A 19,042-nucleotide genomic window follows, 5' to 3' on the forward strand; every position below is an offset into this window, starting at 1 on the left:
ATAATTTTATATATTATTGCTCCAATCTCTTAATTATATTTTTCAACATCAGCCTACGTGTGCTTTGAACATACCATTTTATGACCGCATCCTCTACGGAGTTTTAACCTCTTCATATACCATGGGCAAGGAGTGCACACATCCTTGTGAGAAAATGATGTACTTCAGCGAACATATAATTATATAAACTGTAATTATACTTCAAAAATTTTAAAGTATAAAGTAGTATTAGTATACTTCAGAATATTATGTTTACACATGGGTGGAAACAATTGGACAGATAGGACAGGGCAGGAAAAATAAATGGTATTAACTGAAATTATATTATCAGATTATCCATACAATGGTAAAGGCAATTTGCCACCAAACAAGTTTTTTCGCCATAATAAAGTAGTTTATGTTTCCAGATTAGCAGTGCAGGAAATATGCCATGGCTGACTTTGCATATTGGTATTTCAAAAAGCAATGAAAGGGTAGAGACCTGTTCTACTGTCCATGCAATGTGAAGTACAGACACAGAGAAAACCTTATATTCTAAACTTCTTAGTCCAGCTCGCTGGCTGACTACCAGGAGCGTGGACAAAGAGTGACAGTGTGTGTGTTGATTTAAATCTTGCTTTTCTGGATGAAGTGGTCTTAGCCTGGCACCGATGTAGCCCAGCTGAAAGAGAAATGTCTCTGTCTGACACTCCGATCCTTTCCCATACATCTTCCTCCGCTTTCTGTGAGGTCTGGAGTTCTTCACAACAGGGCCAGCACAACTGACTAAATGATACCTCCAGAAGGTATTTTAGACTTGAGCTTTAATGTAGTGAGACAATCCTAACCTTTTTTTTTTCATGCAAAGTAATTAAAAATATTATCTTGAAGTTGTCAAACTTGACAGCTTACCAGGAATGTCAATGCTTACAGTTAAGGCCACCAGTTTGTCTCTCCTTGTTTTCTTGCATTGTACTTCAATCCTCCCAGGTCACGATAGTCTGTCTTTCAAGCCCCCTGTCAAACAATTATCCCATTTGCAGTACCTCAATAATTTAGGTTAATGAAGTAATTGACACGAATTAAGCAGAGATGATGATTGACAACAGTGTTTGCAAGCAACACACACATGCTAAATTCATTTAGATTACTTACTACTGTTGCATGCTGCTGTATTTTTAAATGTTGTACATGGGCATGACATATTTTTTTTAGAAGCAGAGGGAATTGCCCACATTAAAAATGAGAGCAATTATATAACATTTAACTTGCACAAACAATAAATTCATGATTCAACTAATTAACTAATCATGGTCTTCAATCGAGTCTTTCAGTAGAATCAGATGTCTTAGTGCTGGGCTAAAGCAAAAACCTGCTGCCACGCCAGCCCTTTTTGGATAAGACTGGGCTCCTCTGCTTCATATGAATGCATTTCATTAATGTAATACTCAACCCTGGTCCTGGAGAGCCATAGAGTCTGCTGGTTTTTATTTTTTCCTTAAGATCAGCGATGAATTCAGACCCAACAAATCAAGTGACCAGAGTTAACTGTGTAATCAACTGCTGTGCTACTCAAGTTCTGAGTAACAACGAAAGACAACAGGACCGGAACTGGACCGGAAGTGAGGAACACTGGCTCAAAAACATGCTTTTGGTAGATTTTAAACTTCCATCCATGTTCACTTTCCTTCCTGACTCTCCCCATATTGATCAACTAATTGTTTATTTATAAATGTCTCATTTAGAAACTTGATCGTACAATTAGTCAGTTGACTGTACTGTTGGGGTGCCTATGGGGACCCCTTGGAGGATAACCATTGGTTTAAATCCCTGCTGGTCACATGGTGGAAACAGACTGGTGGCCCTACTTATAATGTAAATATTTACTATGGCCCTAGGGTTTGAAGAAATGACTATCCAATGCAGAAGTATAAAGGGAAACCACCGTTCAGTAATTTAATCAGACTCAGGCTACAGTCAAATGTTTTAAATGTTACATGCATTTTTTCTGGCAATGCTTTTTCAGTCAATTGAAGTAACAGTCCTGATGATGAGATGTACCCAATGGCTGCAGTGCAATAAGTGATTGCATTTCTTGATCACTCCAGTTCATTTTGTCCCCAGCAGACACACATTTAGTTTCTGTGTAAAGCCCCATAACCCTGTAATTTAAAAACACGTTTTTCCCTCTTCAAATGAATGATCATGTCAGCATATCAGCACACCAGGAAGTGAGACGGAATCCGTACAGGAATCCCACAACGGTCTTTCCAGGCCATCGGCAGTGCGAGACACTTTCCCACTTTTCAAGGTTTTGGCAAGGAGCTTCTGTGCTGCCCTGCGTCGAGGCTGTGTGGTGCCTTTCGGTGAGCGGAGCCAATGCTGTGGGATAACCACCCACAAGAATGAGCTGAATGAGCTGAGAAAGCCCTGAGAATGTAAGTTTACCACTCAGCCACCCACATCCATAAGGACCTCTTGCACTTGCTCTTGCAATTACTTGTACGCTCCAGTGCAAAATTACAGCTACCTCAGAAAGTCTTCCTCTTAAATATGATTCAGAGATGGAAAATCCAGGTTCATAAAGTAAAATTTCTCCCCAGTATTTTATTCCAATCATCTAGATTTGCTAATTAGCACAATACTTCAGGCAGGCGGTAGAACTAATCAGTGAAATCAGCTGGTTGAGTTAATGGGTGGAAGAAATACACGGCAGGACTTTTACTGTCTGACCCCTGAACTGAACCGCCATATTCATCCTAGGGGTGACAATGAGTGAACCGTGAATTATAACGGTGTTGAGGTTTTTTTTATGACTGACAAGCAACGCAGGGGGGGGGGGGTGGACACTGTGAGCGTGCGTCTAATGGAACTGACGTGTTCTGTGGGTGGCGACAGCGTGGGACAGAGTGAAGACAGATGGAGTTGAAAGACAAGCCAGAGAGAGTGGGGCCGCGTGGTGCCACTCATGCTTTGAGAACGTCATTTAAAATCAGCGTGGCCATTAATAACACATCCCAGGACTCCAGTGTAAATTTTCAAGCTGTAAGTAGCAATATGGATACTAAATGACAGTCAGAAATGGGCTGGATAAAATCTTTACGGTTTGGGGTACCAAAGTTACACGTTATTGTCATTAGGAGCACTCATTGGTATATGAATACAAACACATAACTTTCTCCAGAATCAGCAACATTGTCATATAATATAATCTCTACAGAAATTAATTAATTAATTAATTTATTTGGCTTACTGTGCATGTGGTGCATTCTTGTCTATTTTACTAGACAGAAACATATTTTGTTCACGATTAACTGTATTTGCTACAATTCCTCTTCATTTAATCTCTATGGAAATGCTAATACTATTATTGCATATTGATTAGACAACTATTTACAGTAATAGTACAGAAGTAGCTCTTGTATTTCACAAATCTTCACCTACTACCGTAAATGGCAGAAATAGCCAGGTGTGAACTTCCTAATGGAAATACCACAATACTGTGGGAGTGACATCCTTTCATGGACCATATTTTATCCCAGAAAAAATGTTGCAGAGTGTGTGTTCTCCTGCCAGACTGTCATTGTCACATCTAGATCAATCTGTGGGAATGGCAGAAGGCAAGGTCTCAGGACTTCACCAGCATCAGGCAGCCATCAATCACTTGAAGCTGATGGGACACTAACCTGCCCAGATGATCACATTTGGACCTCTCCATTGAATACATAAAATTACAGTGCATATCTGCAACAAACTCACAAATGTCCATCAGGGAGTCTTACAAAGAACCACACTCTTGATCCGTGATAATATAATACACATTCATCAGATGGGCAGGTCTCGATTCCTTCCAAACTGAAAATTTAATCCACATGACAAAAGCTTTTTTTTGCTTCTTAAGCATCCGGAGATAATTATAAGCATAGAGACAGATCTATCAGACTACTACTGGCTCTAAAACTATGCTCTGTCAACAATCTCAAATCTACTAAGCACTTTAGAAATTTTACCCCAAACTACAAACCACAAGTCCAAAGCAGCTACTGGTTTAGATGAAATGAATGTATTTTTAAATTCACGGAATTTGCCATCTTTTTCAGCTGATCAAGTAAAAAAATTCAATTTCCATATTTGCAAAAAGGTAAACTCCAGGACCATTCTGGATTTTTCTCAAGCTTTTATCCACAGAGGGATTTAGGAAGTCCAACGTTGTTGAACTCCGTGCACTATGCTATTGACGCTAATGCTTTTTTCAACGCAGGAAATCTGTGCTCATTACTGCTTCTTCAAAGTAGTACAGATCTCCTGAAACCCTCCGGTGTGGAGTTTGGGGGTCTGTCATTATCAAACTCTCCAACATGAAAATACACATAAAAAGTGTTGGGGAGTCTTACACCTTCTGCCAGCGATGTGAATGCAACCTGTGGTAGGCAGGCCTGTTGAACAATTTAGCCAGTGGCTTATTGGGTATGCAGCAGTGCACTGCAGGAGGAGGGTCTGGATCCAATTTGAATTGTTAATCAAGGCCTGTCATCTCCCATCACCAGATGGTGAATGTAATTGGTAGGCTCTCTGCTTTGTGTATGAGCTAGCAAAGGAACTGACAATTGACTTCCACAATCATCGCTACAGAGTTAATCCACAAACACTATGTGACGATGGCCTGAGGACTGACTAGGCACTATCTATGGTAGGCATTATCTATAGTTTTTCCCACTGTACTGAATATAGTTCAGGGGTGCAAATATAGTGAATAAATGAATATAGTGAATGGATATAGTGAAGGCAGCGGTTAACACAAATGATAGACAAATATACTACCAATATACTACCAATCTGCAAACTGTTTGAAGCAAGAGATTGTGATTTGCAAGAACATCAATTAATATTTTGCCCTTTCTACTATTTGCATTTGACAAATCTATAGGATTTCCAATACCGAATACATTGTACATGTTACTTATGTATGGAAACTCAACAAACAGAAAACATGGAAATGGGCTATGTATAGAAACTGAACTGAACTTTGGGATAAAAATTAATGTGTGTTCATTATGTCTGTTTCAAGACAATAGATGCATGTAGTCCAATGACCTATGTGTCCGTTACTAATGTTGACCTCATTTGCATAAGCATTGCTCATATTTACAAGATCTTTTTTATTTAAATCTCAAATCTGCCATTTTGCGACATATTTTTTATGCTTGCTTCACTGTGGTACTAGTTGTAGCCATTTTCCTGATTCAGGTGAATTGTAAGAATCTGAAAATTGGATATAGAGTAAAAGGAGATTATTTTCAAATACTGTATATTGGCTGGACCCACTTTTTGCCCCTGGAGTAGATAGACAGTTAGGAAGAGTTATGCAATTGCTATGGGTTCTGTTCACTTCATCGGTTGTGACAGATCCTGTGGGCTATGAACCTTGGACTGGAACCATGAAACCTCTCAACTTACTCTGATAAATAGCAGGTTCACCATGCGGGAAAAGGAGAAGCAGCACTGGCATATTGGACACCTAGACAGCGAGCCATTTATAATTCTGTTTACAAGCCAGTTACTTTATTTTATGAACTATGAACAAGCAATACTATTACAAACCAGTTCTGATTATCACCTAAACTAATATGTATATTGCATTTTTTCCTGACCTTTCGGAGCCTGTTTGAATGTTCTCACTTGGAGTTCAATTTTCTAACTGTATCAGTTGTTGAGCTCATTAGCAATTTGATCAACCATCTTCAACAGCTCAAAACAATGTAGTGTACTGTGGACATATTAAATAAGTAATAACACAACACTCCACCTAAGATGTCCACAGACACGCAGCCCCCCCCGCCACAGAAGGATTCATCCTTCCCTCCCTCTTTTTATTTTTTGTGTCTCAGGTGGGTGAGAAAGCACTCCAGTGGCCATTAAAGACATTATTCTGATTAAAATGCTTTAACATATTCAAAAGCACATACTGTGAAGAGTTCTGAAGCCCACTAATTACAAGAACATTGCCTTACTACACATATACATTACACATATAATGTTAATTCTACAAAAAGCATAAAATAATATAAAACATTCTATGGAATGATTTTACAAAAAAAGCTTTTTTGGGCAAGTGCAAACCATCTTTCAACATTTATCCATCAGTAGGCATGTAAAAGTATTTTCCTTTAGTCCTTGTGAAAATTCACATCTGTTTTAATAAATATATACACAGCTAGTGCGTTTTATTGAAGCCTAGTCTATTTTTGTTCTAGCAATAAAATCTAAAGCTCATTACATGCAAATGAATGTTTGATGAAATATATGCCCAAGCCAAAGAAAAGCCTTTTGAGGTTTCACTGTAGTGTGAAAAAAAACCTAGGAATTGGTTATGACTAGATGTAGACTATATAAATAATGTGTAATACAGATATATGGATACACAAATGTTATTTTGAACTATTCTTCAATTCGATTTTAATGCTTTTTCCACAGCCTCCAATCTGCAAGTCTTCATATATTAAAGAAATATTAGAAGGCACAAATGCCACAGAATCAAGTTATGTACAATCATTTCAGGTACTGTATCTCCCCATTGATTTCTTATTTGACCATGACAATATAATTGACATTGGCAATATAATTTGGAAAAAAATATATAATTTTCTCAATTTTTTCAGCAAAGATTATTGGAAAGTTTATATACAGATTATATCCCTGCACACAGGAATTTCAGTGTCTGTCACAATAGTATTGTTATTGTCATCCTCAAAGTCAATGAATGTTAGCTCTTTGGGGGTTTGCAGCACCACAGAACTTCATTTGAAACACTAAAAACAGACAAGCCTTCACCCTGATATACCAACTGTTTTATCAAATTTCAACCAGCAACACCACTGATCCCTTTCAAAGTTGCACTTGTGGGCTCTGTAAGTGTTTCTTATTAGAGGGCCACATGCTTAAATATATGTCTCGGTAAAATGATCCTGTTAACCCAGAAACTGTGCTCTCTCAAATTATGTATGTGGATACATAAATGAATAAATAAATACATATTATCACAAGAGACAAGACACCATAACTGTCAACAACTCCCATTGTCTTATCTCACCTTTACAAGTATCATAGAATTTTTTGAGTGTTCTGTCCGAGCAACATAAAAATAAATTAAATTTGATCACAAGTGTCATTATCAATTGGAATAATATTATAAACCATCATAGGTAACCTTACACAAACAAGCATAAAAAGGTAAATTGGTAAATTGATATATAGGCTACATCTTACAAAAAAAATAAAAAATTCTCCAAGCATTGCTCAATACATGTCACTGTCTAGAACATAATTTCTAACTCTTGAAGCTCAAAAAGAATGAGTAACATTCTGAATTTAGACTAAAGATTGAGATTTTAAGGATTACTACACATCATTTTCAAGTCACGCCATATCCTTCTGTGCCGAATATTGTTGTTGCTTTAAGCCTGGGGAGTGTCTGAGCTGTTTCAGATCACGCCTCCGTTTCCTTTCACTGCTGAGGTGGAAAAATACAGAGCCAGGAGACAGTGATGTCACCTGTTTCTCATCTACCCTCAACTACTGTGCCATATTTTCTACCACATTGACTTAGTATATTATGGTTTGATTTCTGGGTGCTCAAGTAAATTAAGTACTTGATATGCTTTTATTTCCAAGGCAAATAAATGTGTCCTGCCTACTGCAACTGAACAGAAAACAGGGTCTCTGTAAGGGACAAAAAAATAATAAACAAAGACATTTATTCAGATATTCTATTCACTCATGAGCTGAAAGATCATTCTCATTTCAATCGGTGATACATTTAAGTGTATTGCAGAAAGAATGTATGAAATGTATAATGTATAAAATTTTGACTTTGCAGCTGAAATGCCAAAAAATAGTGAAGGCTGCAGAGTTTTAGGAAAAATCACAGCTATTGTGACCTCTTCATGATGTAGTACTTCATGGCTGTTTCTCTTCGTGAAAAAATTGCCACTGGATACTACACCAGTGCACAATTGGCACACATTTTAAGGTGTCATTTTGTTTTGTGTGCATGCTGTGATTTGTGAATTTGAGGCTCTGCATATTTGAGACAACAAATTCTATATGACGTTACAGAAATACCAGTGTATGGTCCCTTTCTTTTAAATGGCCATGAAACGAGGTAGGGAATAGACCACAATTTAATAAATATTCCTCTCTTTCCATCACAAAACAGTTTATACAGCAAGGCTCAATGTCTGTGAAGTGGAAAAATGTCTGACCAGCACTCTCAGCTGCACTGAAACCAACTGTCTAAAAGGAAAACTTTTCATAGTTGGCCCCAAAGCCAAACAAATGAAGAAATGGCAGGCAAATAACTCTGCGCCTTTAGCAGCCTTTTCAATCAAGTTCAGCCAACTACATTTTCTGTTATATTTGAAAGTTTCACGACAAGAAAAGTGCATTGCCCTCATTGAATGTTGACCAAAAAAATAGGTCAGTACTGTAATTAAATGTCACCTCTCTGTGCCATTGAAAAAGAGAAACAAATGGCACGATGATGTACAGTAACTGTCAGTTTCTGCAGACTTGTACTTTCCTCTCGCATAAGCTGTGGTTTCTGACCTGATTAATCAGTGATCTCACTACTCTCACCCTACCCAGTTGTGCAGACCAATACTTACTTGAAATTGCTTTATTGTAAAAGTTTTTATTTCATAAGTATTGTAGCCAAACTTCTAAACCATTTGGAATAAGAAGCAAATGTACTTGTGATATCACAGTAAAGATTTGCTCCGTTCACTTATTCAGCTTTTTGCTGCAACATAAACACATTAAGGATATGCTCCAGGGACATAGTTTCATATTCTGGATTCCCCTATTGCCTTACTGCTTAAGTTCTACAGGAGGCATCAAAAAGTAAAAGAAATGCTCCTATGGTATCCGAGGCATTGTTTTTATTGTTTTACAAAATGGAGACAATCATTTTGATTAGGGCTATAAACAAGCATGAACAGGCATCATCTAAACAATTGTTGGTGTTTATTCAGATGTAATTAAAAACCAGAATCAGCTTTGTGTTAGTTTAATGATTTTTCAGTGTTGATATTTACCACATTCTTCCAAGGGTAATCAGCATCATTGACAAATTAAACTCTAAAAAAGTACATACGAGTCCAATAGGGACCATATGTAATCTTTAAGAGTTGATTTAACACTGAACATTTTACAGTGGACATTTTGCATTTTAGAGTAGCGAATAAAATAAATGTTTGTTCTGCCAAGACTTATCAAAGAAAAGATGAACAGTCATCACTTGAAATAAACTAGGATCACATTTGGCCTTAAAAAACTTAAAACAGAACACAAAAAATAGAAATATTACAGTCCCAGTTTTATTTTAGCTGCATTAATAGTTCCTTAGATTGTGCAGGGCTCCTTTGTCAAATGTACCCCATGTAGAAAGCCTATGCATTATCACTGGTCCAAACAAGCACTTCAATACATTGCAGTTAATGGTATCAGGCCTACAGTATGATATCTTTTGACAATGAACAGACATTTCACTTGAATGCCATAATTATTTGTAATTTTTAATTGTTTGTATTTGCATTTGTTCTACTGTGTGCAGATGGGAATGCCAGTGGTTCCCTTACTCATTTAAGTGGTGTGCCCTCATGTCTCTAACCAAGTGACCACATTACCCTGGCCAATCCATGGATAATGATTTTCTAATAACAGTATTTCTTCAAGAGAAAGGGCTGCCAACTTCTTGGTTTGGGCAGCATCAGATTTGATCTTCCATTATACCATTCATTGAAGCTGGCTGGAACAGAATTAAGATTTGTTATAGTAAAACATATAAAATCAAACACAATGGAAACTTAAAACTAATCATCAAATATTTCAGCAAATATTGTTTGCAAATAATTGAAATGCTGGTTTTAAAAGCTAATGCATGCTATTTATCCACTGTAGTCTGTTCATTATCTATACCCGCTTATCCTGAGAAGGGTCGCGGGGGTGCTGGAGCATTGGACGAGAAGCAGGAATGGACCCTGGACAGGCCACCAATCTATCGGAGGGCCACACATCATTTACTCACACACCCATACCTATGGGCAATTTAGAGTCTCCAATTAGCCTACCTGCATGTCTTTGGACTGTGGGAGGAAACCGGACTACCCAGAGGAAACCCACACGGACACGGGGAGAACATGCAAACTCCACACAGAAAGGCCCCAAGCTGAGATTCGTATCCACAACCTTCTTGCTGTGAGGTGACAGTAGTATTTCAGTTATTTCAATATTATTTTTCTGTAATAATAATAATACATATTATTATTATTATTATTATTAATATTATACCTGCAAATGAGAAGAAAAATGTTTTACATTTACAAGGAACATTTTTAAATAGCTGAGAGATGCATGGGAAATCAAAAATATGCAGAACATAAAAATACACAAAAATAGTAATGATCATATGCACTATTTTGAAATTAGGCGACATTGTGATTTCTCCACAGCCCCCTTGTTTACAGTTGATATGCTTGGTGTTCTATGGACATGCATACCTTTTAAAATTCTATTTGCATCCAAGGCTGAGGACATTTTCTAACACTGCAAACAAAATATTGTTGTTTTGATGTTTCATTCTGTTTATGTGCACACTTTTTTGTTTTATGCACCCATAACCTAAACTGTTGATATGGTAAGCAGAGATTGATTGCCATTATAACAAATGAACTATGTTTACAGCAAATGCATTTGAAGTAAGTGGGAGGTCCTGTTTTGCTCACGCTTCTCTTGCTATGTTACTGCCACATGCAATCAGAAACTAACTGCGGGCAGATGGTAAGGCAAGAAAGAATCCCTACTATGACAAAATAAAAAGAATCATGGGGTGAAGACTTTTAATGATGATTGTATAGATGTAAAAGTGCAGAATGCCCTAAAACAACAGTTAATGCAGGAGTTAATCCTGAAAGTATACTGTACATTTATATAACAGTTTGAAAAGTCACAGAAAACTTCTGTGTACTTTTGGTGAACTGACGTTTTACAAAGGTCACCAAAGTTCTACAGTTACTAGAAATTCACTTCGCCAACTGGAGAAAATCTAGAATCCCAAATAAATAATCGAACAATTTAAGAGTTCTAAAAACACGCAATGGACACCTGTGCAATGAACAGAACACATTTGCGCATATTTTCAGTATTCAATGTTAAAGTAGTGAACAAAGCCTATTTCATACCTATTCACTCTGGTTTTCTAGGGCTAGGTCATTGAGTAAGTCTTTTGAATGTTAAAAATTTGTTTCAGATGTTGGGACTGGTCAGGTGGTGCATTATTATACAGACTTCAAAAAGTAAATACATTCTTTGCAGGATCTTGCTTTCTAGACAACAAAGGCCTACATTATAGATGTTGCATTGACCACACAGAGGACATACTTACAGGATTCAGGCAAAGAGGAGAAGAGTTGCATCTTTATTATTACCAATAATATTCAACAAATTCTATATTATAGTACAATCAATTTACCATTCTAGTAAAATCTTCCAAAATGTTTCCATTTCCAGTTTATGTCACATCAATTTCCATCCTTTGCCCCAGACATTTCTGTTTTTTCTGTTATTCTTTTTCAGAGAAATGGTCAGAACACACTTTGGAAAATAAACCTGTTGTAACAGTTATGCACTTGTGTCAAAATGGATGCTGGGATCTTTGACCAACAATTCTATGTCAGACTTGGTGAATGGAGAATAGATATTCTAGCTGATTTGAGCAACAGCTAAACCCTTTTATCCTGCATGAAACAGGGTCAATTGTATCTCTACAAAAATATTTTCAACATACAACATACAAAAATTCCAAGTTACTCATGCATAGAAAACGCCATCTGTTAGTCATTAATTAAAACTTTCATAGCCTGCTATTAGAAGTATTAATATCATACAAATTAAACAAGCTATATTCCAAAACAATACAAATTGAATTATTTAATGTAAGCTGGCAGCTAGTTAGCCATCCAGCTAAAGCTAATGATTTCATTGACGCCATATGCCAATGCTGGCTAGCTAGCTACACTCCTGTAACAGTAGTTTCATTTTTTCATTTTAACTGAACCTAGCTGAAGTTAGCAAGCTAGCTAGCCATGCAGCTAATTCAGTGAAGCTGTGTAGCTAGGTAGCCAGCCAGCTATATGAATGGCTATGTAGCTGGTTACATCATGTTTTGGATAAAGAGAACAATAACGGTTACAAATTAAGTCTGAGGTTTCATGGCCAACCTTGTAGCCCTATAGTTGTCTGAGTCATGAACCAGTATTATGTGGGGTTTGTATGTGAAATGACTGAGAATACATTTAAATGAACATAAATTAGCTCCCACAAAGATTATACAGTGAAAAACTATATTTGTTTTTAAATTTTAAAAAAATTATTATTTAGCAAGCACGCTAGTACAACAAATATTTCAACCACCAGGTTTTTAAAACATGCTGTATTTCTTATATATGTGTATCCAACTATCCTGCAATTGGCAGCTTTGATCAGACTACTTTGACCAGATGTTGTTATTGGAAGATTCAGCTAAAGGAGATAATCATTGATTGTGGGACTGGAGCATATGTGATGATGAAATTTGCAGACAAAATGAGGAAACGCGAAATAACCCAAGTTTGGAGCTTTATTGTGTGATGAGTGAAGTTGTATCTGAATTGTGTGTGTTCATTTGAGGTCAGAAAAGACAGAATTTAGTGTTCTTAAGGGCTGTGAGTCTGTGGTCATTGTGGTTATTTCTGTAGGAAACCCTGAAAAGTGCCAAATTCTTGGTGCTACAAAGCCGTAACTTGGCAGATGGAATACCTGCCATCCCAGTATGCTACTCATGTGAAACAGTTCAACTTGCAATGATCTATATCTATGGTTCCCAACCTCCTGGGGAACCCCTGTGTTTTTGTTCTAACCACGGTTGCAATATCAGAAGCTGTTAATTTTTCTTAATTAGGTGATTTTCATGTTTAGAGGGATTGGTTATCCTCTTAAGCCACATTATGTCCAAAATAGCTACGAAGAATAAAAATCCCATGTTCAAATTGTGCTCATTGTGCTATATTATCGACAATTACATAAAAATAAGTTCCAAAAAATTAACTAACCCGGAAATTATTTTCTATATGCTTTTCAGTAGATATGTTCTTTCTTTCTTTCTTTCTTTCTTTCTTTCTTTCCAGTAGATGCCAACTGTCCCTCTCAAAGCAGCATTGCAGCCTGTAAGTTGAACCCTTTTTCATTCAAGAAGCTAACAACATTAGACGCTTTCCAAACCAAAAAAATACTACATGATGTGAATGCTTAACAACTGAAAAGAACCCAAATGTTTTCCGCATACAATAACAGAGAAAAGAAATGATTTCAATTTGGAAGCCATATCATTAGATTATCGGTTATTGCCTTTTATATTATGTTATATCCTTTAGAGAAGTGTCTAGATCACCCGATGGTCCATATTAGTTTGAGGGAAATACATGAGTAGATGGCAGAATCTCAAATTAAGTATTTTTATGGTGCTATTAAATGCAATGAAGCATGGAATGAGAAGGAAATGCAGGGAGTTGACAGTGGACAGACTGCTTAAGGGATTTAGAGAGAAACAGACATAATGACATGGTAGGCACACCATGCCACACAAGCTGTGTGGTGAAGTGTGCATGTGCATTTATAAAGCAACACAGCTCAATAAAGAAAAAAAAAACATCCTCTTTAACTACTATATCCATGGTGTATTTCAGAATTTGCAAAGTATGTTTTGACTTCAGCAACCAAGGATTATTCTGCGGGCCTGATCACAGATTTCTTCCATACACATCTAACAGTTGGCCACATTCTTGAGGAGAACTGAGGAGACAGACTTGAGGAGACGTTATCAGCATCATATTTTGTTCTGACGATGGCATTCCCAACCTACAAAGATTGTAAATGAGATTTGCCAGTGAACATTAAGCCCCTTTATTCTTTATTGCAGCAGTGTATATTGGTACTGACGTAAGCCTTTGGCAATAATAATTAATAAATAGACTTTGTGGGAGGATGTTAGATGAAACATTGTGTTCATTCCAGTCTCAGACACCCAGACACCCAGAGGCAATGGACCCCTATCAGAGATTGTTTTCAGCATACTGGAGATCTGTGGTAACCTGCCTCTGAGCAGGTTGCATAGACACAGCACAGATGTGCCAAGAACAGGTTTGACCCATGAGACCAGGTGGTTGAAACACAGAGGTTTTTTTTTCTTTTTCTTACACCAATAGAATCATTTTAATCCCATTAGGAAATACGTGGTGTGTTATCCCACTATTTTTTAGTACTGCTCAACAAAGACTCAAACTATCAGCCCATAGGGCCTGTACATAAATTTTCCACACACAGAATTTACTGCAATCAAAAACATCCTTGTGATAATGAAGTTAATCAAGGAGTGAATAGAGAGGAGGGAAAAGTTGGATATTGGTATTGAAACTGGTTAAATACTGTATGTACAAATGAAAGTATGTAAAACAATAAAATAAATAAAGCTCATCTAATCTGACTAGTTATGAACTGAACTCAAAAGGAAGATAATTCAGCCAAATTTATCTCTGTGTCTGTATTTGTTCCCCAAAGGATCAATGGGGTGGTGTGAATCAGGCATTGTTTATCTCCACTTCGGTGGATGGATCAAATTGAAAATCAAGAGAATTCTACTCGAAAATGTGTGGGGAAATTCCAGGGCATGTTTCTAGCCAAAGTAAATGGCTGAAATTACTAGCATGTGCCGTTATATCCTGTACCCCAGAAAATGCTGTATTCACAACATTTCTCTTTAGTTCAGAGGCCATAGCACGATGTGTTCTCGGAAAATAACGTGCTAGTCCGCCAACATTTATTTTTACTTTAAGACAAGCTAGGGTGAGGGAAACTTCCCACCTCCCCATGCGATACTTTGAATGTGTGTGTGTGCAGTTTGTAAATTTAAGAGATGAAGTCTCTGAACAAAGAAATGTTCTTGCAAATGTAATACTGTCAATTTTCCAAAAAAAGAAAGAAAAAAAAAGAGGAAAATCTTGGAGAAAATAACATTCTGAAACTATTCAGCTTTGATCCACACATTGCTGAACTCTGGATAGCAGTTGGTGAAGAGGCTAAAGAGTTTTCTGGAAGTCATATGATTAACAGCTGCAGCAGATGAAAGTTTTTTGGTCAAAACCCAAAGTGCAAAAAAGCTGCCTTTGTTTCTCAAGCCCGCATATGATGCAATATTCAACACGAAGCAGTCACTTAGCTTGCACTTGCATTCAGGGGTGCACAATGCATTTTGACTTTGGTCTTCTTCCAGCGACTGCATTCAAAACGTGTCATACGCACAAGTGTGGGGGGAAAGCTGGGTCACAGAATTGTTTGATTATCTGAGTGCATTCACAACTATTTCAGCCTGTGCACCTCCTAAAATCAACAGTTCAGTTGTTCACATTCACAGGTCCCTTTACTTTTTCAATTATTATTCACACTTCGACAGCCAGAAAATAACTATATGATAGCAATTTAAACCTGTTTCCAGGGATCAAAAAAGGGAAGGTCTAACTAAAAGGACTATTTGATACATGTCGTTTGATGAGGCTGGAGGCACTGTTCTTTTCACAGCGAAGGCTTTGCTTGATGCAGCATAATTCCCTCGCTGCTTCAAACTAAAAAACACAGCATGCTGCATTACTTTTTATTATCTGTTGCGTTTGAACATTTTTCTAAGCCTCCAAACTCCTTTTTCTGTCTAATTTCTCTCATTCATTTTTACAAATATATATTGACAGAGAAGTCATACTTTAGTTCAAGGAAGCTAACAATAAAAATACACACCAATACTATAAATTATGCATATTAACTAATATAATTAATACATATTTTTAATTTTGAAAATTTTCAGATGTATGTTTTATTACATGTAGGTTATACGTATGTTTATAGAGAAAGAAAAATCACCAGAGAAAAGAGGAGGAAGGCAATAAAGGAAGCAGTGATGCTGTGTATAATTTAGCATTTTGTTTGATGTAGATGTACTTAGCACACTGTGGCCTATATATTCATCAGCAAGGTTTTAAGATGCTAGCACTAATTCAGGGAGGTGGGGAAGTAAGGCCTATCCAACTCAATTTTGTGACTAAAGATGGTAGTGCACGGCAATAAAGTTTCAAAAGAGGCTGGCTTAAGCTAAATACATTATCTGGTTGTAGGTGTGGTGGGGGCTTGGTTTCATTAGGACTAAACAGATCAGCTACTTTTTCTCTGTTAACACCATTGTTTTAACATCATACTGTAGCTAACAGACATATTTGTCATGTCTGATGAAGCAACAAGCACCAAGTTAGAAGCTCTGTCAGGAGAGCTTCTCTCAACAGGAGGCTGATATACTTGTCCGGGTGGTGCAGAGTCACTGCACACATATTTATTGCATCTCAGACAAGCTCCCTCAGGCAAACGATACCAGGACAGCTTGGGAGGAGGAGGCAGGCTGTGTTAATGCTTCTTCTTCTGGTCCTCTGAGAACTGCCATATAATGTAGAAAACAGATCAAAAATGTGAGGTAAAGACAAAAGCTAAGACGGGTTTATTAACAGCATCACTTTTAGGTTTGCAATGGTACAAATTATGGCCAATGCTGATACTGTATGATCATACACTATACATGCACCAGAAAAGTGACACATTTTATATGCTGCTGATGCTGTAAAATACGTGTACAGTAAATGGTGTTGCTCAAAGTAGCTAGTCATAGTCATCCGAACTTCTTTTATTTATTTTCTGTTTTTCATTTGTCATTTTTATCAAATCACAAAAAATGATATGCTGAGGCTTGGTCACTATCCCATGCCTTCTGCTTCAAAATAAAGTAAGCAAGTTGACATATTTACATATACAAATAAAATATGTTTCATCTTTCTTCATAAGCTGATGTGTGTGCTCATCTCTTTATTCCATGAATGTGGAAACTTGGCATCGGCACTGGGCAACATGCCCAGACAAATATTGGCCCAGAAGTTTCACATCCTGTATCACTAACAGCAATTGTTTACCACTTGAACTATGTTTCATAAATGTCAGATATTGTGGTGAAATGTTGCTTGTGATAAAACTTGTGCACTCATTAGTGTAACAACTCTACAGGTCTCTCCAAGCTCCCCCGCTATCAAAACATACAGCTCTGCCTCTCTCTGCCTTTTTCAAGACTGCATAATGCATCAGCTGACCAGTCCAAGCATCTGAAACTGATTTTTAACATTCCAAAGACTTGCTCAATCACTGTCCTGTCCCAAGAAAAATCATGGTGAAAGCAAATTGCCTCTGGGTCATAAGGTCAATATAATGCAAAATAAACTGCAATTTTACTGGACAGCCATTGTGTCCTAATAACTGCCCATCCAGGGGGGCATCTGAAAGGTTGTCTGGAATGAAGAAGTTAGCCAAGGAGCCATGAAGGAGTCATCTATCATGCCATCCATGTTGAATGCAAACCAAACTGGGTAATATGGCTATACATTTAATTATTGATGAGCAAATTAGCAATTCCACTACATTCTGATCTCATTGTTCTCACTAAAACAGAGCTCTGTTTTTGCAAAGAAATAAAGATGGGGAACACATAAATTTTAAAGATTTAAAGTACTCACATTCTATACATAAATATAATGTCTGTTTATGTTTTAGACTCAAGCATTGTTGGAAACCAATGTTGCATTCTTTTGATGGACGTCAATGGGAGCCCATGTACGTACTGTCTGCAGATGTGCACCACATGTAAGAACTACTTAAAACAAACTGCAATGAAAGTGGCCTTCAGTATAGACGATATTCTCCTTGTGTAAAACCTGCGGGCTGGCTTCTGTAAAGCTATACTAAAGCAAACACTAGAGCAGAAATGCTTGAGTGGTATCAGAGTGACATTTGAGATACAAAATGGTGGCCTAGATCTGTTGAAATTAGGGTATCTTTAATCAGACCTAAAAAGGTGACATGCACTTATTGACAAATAAATGTTTGGTGTCCAGACCTTCATGGGGACTGAAAGATGAGAATATTATCAAAAGGGGACTTAAATTCACTCTATGCATCCGCTGTATAGAAGTCTGCCAACATGTATATACAATTTATATTATGGAAGCACTGAATGACACTGCATGGCAAAAATATGTGGTAGAGAAGGCTTACGACCCCTTTGGATAACATGCTCATCTTTCAGTCCCCACCGTTGTAGTAATGAGTCCTTTGTGCAGTAAAAGGCCCTTTTTATAGATTATTAAAGTGTAGATTCTGTGACAGCCAAAGCTAAATTCATCCAACCATCCATCCATCCATCCATGCATCTGCTACCTAACCTGTTTAATCTTGGTCAGGGTTATGGGAGGCAGCTGAAGCCAATCCCAGCATACATTGGGCGAGAGGCAGGAATACACCCTGGACAGGCTGCTAATTCATCGCAGGGCAGCCAAACTAAATGCTGTATGTTATTCAACACTGCGAGCCCCTTCACCAAGAACTGAAAAAAACTCCAATTATATGACTGTACAGGACATGATGATTCACTGCTGAACAAAATGCATTCGGATACATATTCAGGCAGAAGAAATAGCTGAAATGCAAAAAATGGCTTCTACGTTAAATAGTAGGCAACTAGAAGTAGTGCTGCTGTCTGGTCTCAAATGCTTCTCAAGCTTTGTAATTGCGGTTGTCCTTATTTATATTTATGCACCTTAAAAGGGCACATATTAATGAATAGGCATTACAAGAGGGAACCATAAATGTCAGTGAGTTTGCTTTTGTCTCCCAAGCTTAATTATAATAAGAAATTATATTACAAACTTTTTAAAATCTAATAAATCCTATTTTGTCTTCATGATGAATGCGGTTTCGGCTCTGAAGTGGGTCACAGCAGAGACTATGCTGCTGATTAATACTGGCTGGACTCTTTGGTCACAGTGTCTTAATTCCTGAGCCAGTTCTTGCAGACATCTCTGGTGCATAAATGTTGTTTCAGTCCAGATTCAGT

This window comes from Anguilla anguilla, chromosome 4 (genome assembly GCF_013347855.1).
Source record: "Anguilla anguilla isolate fAngAng1 chromosome 4, fAngAng1.pri, whole genome shotgun sequence".
Classification (NCBI taxonomy): domain Eukaryota; kingdom Metazoa; phylum Chordata; class Actinopteri; order Anguilliformes; family Anguillidae; genus Anguilla; species Anguilla anguilla.